This window comes from Caretta caretta, chromosome 14 (genome assembly GCF_965140235.1).
Source record: "Caretta caretta isolate rCarCar2 chromosome 14, rCarCar1.hap1, whole genome shotgun sequence".
NCBI classification, from domain to species: Eukaryota; Metazoa; Chordata; order Testudines; family Cheloniidae; genus Caretta; species Caretta caretta.
The window spans coordinates 37,829,002-37,835,286 of NC_134219.1; the positions used below are offsets into that span (position 1 = coordinate 37,829,002).

A 6,285-nucleotide genomic window follows, 5' to 3' on the forward strand; every position below is an offset into this window, starting at 1 on the left:
TTAGCTGTGGTTACCAGCTAATCAAACAACAGGCACAAACCTCTTAGGACACCAAAAGTCCAATCCTGTTCTTAAAAAGGGTACATTTTATTAAAAACAAAAAGAAAGAAAATACATTTGGAACTTAGGTTTTGGCTAGATTTTAAAAGAGCAATTCCAAAAATCAAGTACCCAAAATAGCTTTCTTGAGGGGTCAGCTTAAAGGTTACAAGCAAACAAAAGCATCTGGGGTTAGCACAGAGAAGTTCACAAGCCAATAAGAACTTAAAGAAATAACCCTAATCGCGTCTAGCTAAACATTCTGATCTACTTACAGAGTTGGAGTTCAGGTAAGTAGTTCTGGGCATGATCTGGTCATTTGCAATCATACCTGGCTTAAGCTGCTTATAGCATGGCTGCTCTGTCCCTCCAGCCCAGAGAACAACAGACAAAGGGAAAGTTTCTTTCCCAATTTTAAAAAGCTCTTCCTTCCTATTGGCTCTTTTGGTCAGGTGCCCACTTTTTTTTTTCTTTACCTAGGGGATTTTTTAACCCTTTACAGGTAAAGCAAGTAAAGAACAGCTACCAAGAGAGATTTTACAGCAAACTGGCTGGCTGGGTGTCCATCAAAGGAAGCTACTCCCTCCCACCTTTATTTATCACATGGGCTGACAGAGGAGCTGCTGGCTGGCTGGCAGTGTGAGATGAAAGAGATAAGTGAACTGAAACCAGGCTAGACCATGAGGATAGGGGAAGCACTGAAGAAGAGTGGATGCAAGCAAGGAAAAAGAAAAGCGTAGAGTCTCTGGAACCAGAAGAAGAATAGGAGGGCAGGAAAAGGAAATGGGGGGAAATGACCTAATAGTAAAATCCCTAGATAAGGACACAAAGATAGGGGATATCGACCTCCTGAGAATGGCAGAGTGGATCAAAAAAGTGCTGGAGATAAAGCAAGAACTAAGATAAATTGACATTACTTGGGGTACAATCTGCACAGAGGGACAGCTGAGTCCCCTCAATTTTCCAACGTGGGGTGTCTCTTACACTGCTTTGCTGTGAGAACAACCTCTTTGTTTGCCCAACAAAGAGCAAGGGCCAGGCTCACCCTGCAAGGGCCTGGTGAGCCTGGTGCTGTGGCTTTGCTGGAGCTGGTCACAGCTGGGCTTAGCCCATGTAAGAGTGATGAAGCTGTTCCTGGTGAAGTGTCCAGAGGCCACTGCTGTGGCCTGGGTGTTTGCATCTGGTCTGTGTGAGCGTCGGGAAGGTGGTTTGTTTGCAAAGGGATATGATGCCAACAAGCACAATTTCAAGGGTGGCAGATTCCCCAGGCTTACGTCCCCATCTCAGCTACATCAGGAGTTAGTATTTTTATTGTCCAAACATGAATTTTGATCAGAAATGGCTTTTTTATGAATATAAAAACTTGGTTAAAATGGTCTCCACTCTGCCTGTTGCGCAGTTAAAAACTCCGTGATGGGCCCATGGTTATGGCCACTTCCCTCCCTGGTCCTTCCACTTAGATGGACCACACTGACCTGAGCTCCAGCTGGATTCTCCATCATGTCCTTAGGGGCATAAGAAACGGTCTGCAGCAAGAAACATGAAGATGTCACCCATTGCGTTTTGTTTGTATGTGACTGTCTGAATTTGATTACAAGACTTAAGTATCTAGCACAGAGAAACAATGAACAGCGGATACACACAGGGATTTACTTTGATCGTTAGTGGACTTTGTGCCTTACACAGTGTCAGCTCTGTGCAGTTTCAGACGCTGTACACGCTCCTCACAGAGGGTGAATGTTAAGACAAGACTATGGAGAAAAATACCATCATTCTGCGTGTGTCAGTGGTGAACATGAGAGCGTGACAGAGCTGTCCGCAATCTCACTTTCCTCTCTGTTCTGTTACATGGAGACAGCGTGGGACTGCCAACACTGCCTCAGTGACTCCATACAGATCATCTCCATTTTTTTCACATTAGTGGTGAGAATTTCAATGGGGGATTTCAAATGAATTTCAGTGGAGGCTGATAGCCTGAGGTTTTCAAAGCTGCCTGGGTGATTTAGGCTAAGTTATAATCTAGGATTCTCTGCCTGTTTTTGTGAAAGCCACATATTTACTGACTGCTTTGCTCAAGGCTTCCTTGACATCTCTGTTTCTCAGGCTGTAGATGAGTGGGTTAACCAGGGGAGTCAGGACTGTGTAGCAAAGAGAGAGCACTTTGTTTAGGATGTTTAATGTGTCGCGTTTCGGTAGCACGTAGACAATCATTAAGGTTCCATAGTAAATCGTCACCACGATGAGGTGAGAGGAGCAGGTAGAAAAGGCCTTTTGCCTCCCAGTGGTGGAAGGGATTCTCAGGATGGTTGTGAGGATACACACATAGGATGTCAGTGTTAGTAGGAATGGAGGCAGGGTGAATACAAAGGCCAGTACAAAATTCAGCAATTTGATCAGGTATGTGTCACTGCAGGAAAGTTTTATCAATGGGATGAGATCACAGTAGAAATGGTCAATTTCATTCGGGCCACAGAATATTAAATGAGACATGAATAATACAAAGATTGCAGTAGCCAAACAACCATTTAACCATGACCCAGCAGCCAAGTAGAGGCAAAACCTGGTATTCATAAGGGTTGAATAGTGCAGGGGTTTACATATCGCCAAATACCGATCATAAGACATCGCTCCTAAGAGACAGCATTCTATAGACAACAGAGACCCAAAGAAATACAGTTGTGTGATGCAGCCACTGAATGAGATGGTTCTGTCCCCAGTCAGGAGACTGGCCAGCATCCGGGGCAGGATGGTTGAGGTGTAGCAGGTCTCCAGGCAGGACAAGTTCCCCAGGAAGAAGTACATGGGGGTGTGAAGGTGCTGATCAGTCACAACTAGTGCAGTGATGAGCATGTTCCCAGTCACGGTTGCGATGTAGATCACTAGGAACATGAGGAAGAGAAGAATTTTCAGTTCTGGGAGATCCCCGAATCCCAGGAAGATGAATTCTGTGACAACTGTTTGATTTTTCCAGTCTCTGTCTGCCATGGGTTGAGTCAAGAAACAAGAAAACAAACTGTGCAATTGAATTGGAAGAACATAGAGTTAAAAGTTAATCAGGTCTCGTGAATTAATTGCATAAATATTCAGAAATGCAACTTCCTCTCTTGGTTACAGGCTGTAAGTTTTAGACTAAATGTAGACTTCAGAGCTAAGTGCCAGGAGTTTCAGTCCGAGGACACATCACTGGTATTAATGTAGACCTCCTTCTGCCATATCAGAGCAATGACTAATATAACAAGCCATTTCTCTGGTAGCTGAGTACTGATAAGACAGATCAGACCACTTCTTTATCTACTGTCATATCCCATCTAGTAACATACTAGAGCTTAACAATGATGCTTAAATGCTGTATTTCGCTTCTGGCAATGACCAGAGTCAAAATCAATAAATACATCAACCAATATTTTGGACTGAGATTTCCAGTGTAGTCTAGTACCCTTAGGCATGATCTTCTGTTAGAATTAATGGAAATTAGTCCAACCATATATTCTGGTCTATTCAGTGCCCTGTCAGAGAAGGAATAATTTTCAGCCCCTCACAAGAGATCAGTTTATGTCATAAATTCTGAAGTGGCGTAAATTCTCCCTTAGTTCCTCTGGGTGTGATGGTGATGTTGTCAGAGACTGGCAATGCCTTTTCTGTTGCCTGATGTTGACTGGTGCAGTAATAAAATACAGCTCTTTGGAGGGTGGATCTTAGGAAGGGGCAAAACTGGGTTCATGTTCAACCCTAAGTGGGGAGTGACCCTCTGCACTCCATGACGAGTGTGGGATGAAAATACAGGAACAAGAAAGGCACTGGGGAGTGGGGGTTGGGGAGAAAGATGCTGTCCCTGAACTTGGAGTCTAGAAACAATCTGGCATATGTGATCTGGGCTAGTAAGATTCTAGCACCACTTGCCAGCCCATTGGGGCACACACTGAGCCAGATCCCCAGCTGGTGTAAGTCAAGGTAGCTCCATTTGTGTCAGTGGGGCAGATCCCCAACTGAGGACTTGTCACAAGACATGGATCTCAAGCTCCAGCTCTGTAAAATGCTGCTGTGAATGCTGACTGGCACTGCTGTGGGAAGGTGAACCTAAAACTACATATATTAATCTGAAGCAGAGCTCTGTGTAGTTCAAAAGCATCTCTCATTCACCAACAGAAGCTGGTCCAATAAAAGATATTACCTCACCCACCTTGTTCCTCTAATATTCACAAAGCACATTCATGCCCCTATTTGGTGGAGGTATAGAAATGCAATCAGGAAGACGGTGCTCACCTGTAACCACAGCGCAGCCCAAGCTTGAAGCGATGAGCTCTTATTTCTCAGGGCTTGGCCACTTGGACTCAGGATCCTCAGCTGAGGTTCTTGTCTCTCCTCTTTCTGCAGAAACTGGATTTTCTCACTGAAGAGACACTGCAGTTACATGAAGGAATGAGCAGGTACAGTTGATCTACCTTTGGAAAATGAGCTTCCCCTTCGATCTACAAAGTGTAAATGCTCCCTCCTATTTGTATTCGGTCTTCACACTTTTTAATACGGTCCCACTTCAACCTTTCTCCCACATGGTTCATTTTGTGTCTCCAAAGCGTTGTGGCTAACAATGCCCAATGGGACTTGTACAGTGTGACTTGTACAATTGCATTTTATTTAAGTCTAATGATCCTATATGGAAAATATTTTGATGATGAACAAACACGAGCTTATATTTTTGGAAGATGCCTGTCCAAGATGATGGATTGTTATAATGTACTCCCACCACACCTTTATTAATATTAAATAGATGCTTCCATCCAGTGGGTACTTCTGAAAATAGCTGCTCATATCTCACCCTTACAACATATTGCCACCTAGTGGCCACTTTACAGTATGACTTTTCCATTATTGTGTCGGCTACTCAAATCTATTGACAGATTTCAGAGCATCCGATGAAGTGAGCTGTAGCTCACGAAAGCTTATGCTCAAATAAATTGGTTCGTCTCTAAGGTGCCACAAGTACTCCTTTTCTTTTTTCAAATCTATTGGTCATTAGTCAATATTTCTGCAACCCCCCTCCCTCCTATTTCCTCTACTCTGCTGCAATCTAGTGTTCATTTCCCAGCATAACGGCCTGTTATTCTGCTCTCTTCTAGTGGATTCTTCTTGCTATAGCTGCCTCTTTCCAGTTCTTGACTCTTGTCACATGCTGGCCATTATTTCGTGCAGGCAGTCCTCGACTTTATGACCTTTGAGTTAAGACAAAGGGCACTTATGACATTTATAAATTGAAATATAAAATCCACATTACAATGCTGGTTTCAACTTTGCAACTCTCGGTTCCGAGTTAGGATGTTTCTACTTAAGATGTGATTTTCAGGAACCAATTGTGTCTTAAGTCCGAGGACTGCCTGTATTACAGCCCATTTCTCACTCCTCAACATCTGCTACTATCATTACATACCTAGAGGCCCATTCCTCACCACTTATATGCCATTATACAGCTTCACCTCCCTTTCCACTTCCCTCTGGTGGTCATTTGGCAACAAAAGTTCTCCTTTCTTTGCCTTCTGCTTTGACTGCTATCCATTGGCCATTGGTCAGCATGGCTGCACATTTTCATTCCCCTGCCCTCTAGTGACCCTAAAGAGCATAATCGCATCTTTCCTCATTTCTTACCTACTGCTAGGTGTGCGCTGTTCCAAATTAGAGCCGCAGAGAACCAAATCGTAGAACAGCTTGAATGGAACATTACTGGCTACAACAGCACACCCAACAGTGGACGCTCTCAAAGGTTTCGCAGGGGTTTCCCATCAGTCCAGTGCATTTCTGTTGCTGTGGTGTCTGTTTCCAATGGAAATGCATAGATTGAACCGACCATAACAGAATCTCACTGGCTCTCCAGGCTGAGATTCTCAGAGGCGTCGAAGGGAGTTAAACAATGAGGAGTCCGGTGGCACCTTAAAGACTCAGTGTTTTTGTGGATACAGACTAACACGGCTACCCCCTGATAAGGGAGTTCAGCATTCAACTGCCATTTCACAGGGATGTGGGTGCCTAACTCCATTCGGTCCCTTGGAAAATCCTTTCTGCAGTGCTGAAATTCTACCGTGCTCACCGGTGCCCAGCTCCCCTGCCTCTGGCCAAGGCCTGACGTGCTCCCACTGACTGAGCCAGCACTGCCATTTTGGCGTGACAGGAGTTCTGTCCATTGGTAGGTGGTAGCCGCTTCCTCTCACCATAGGTTGCCTCATTCCCTGAGGAGGGGACCCTGCGTGGAGCAGA

General features: G+C 44.5%; 1 pseudogene; it reads right to left on the reverse strand.

Annotated features, from left to right (window-relative positions):
- Window positions 1–2,041: 2,041 nt before the first annotated feature.
- Window positions 2,042–3,024, reverse strand: LOC142068965 (olfactory receptor 10A7-like; annotated as a pseudogene).
- Window positions 3,025–6,285: the final 3,261 nt, after the last annotated feature.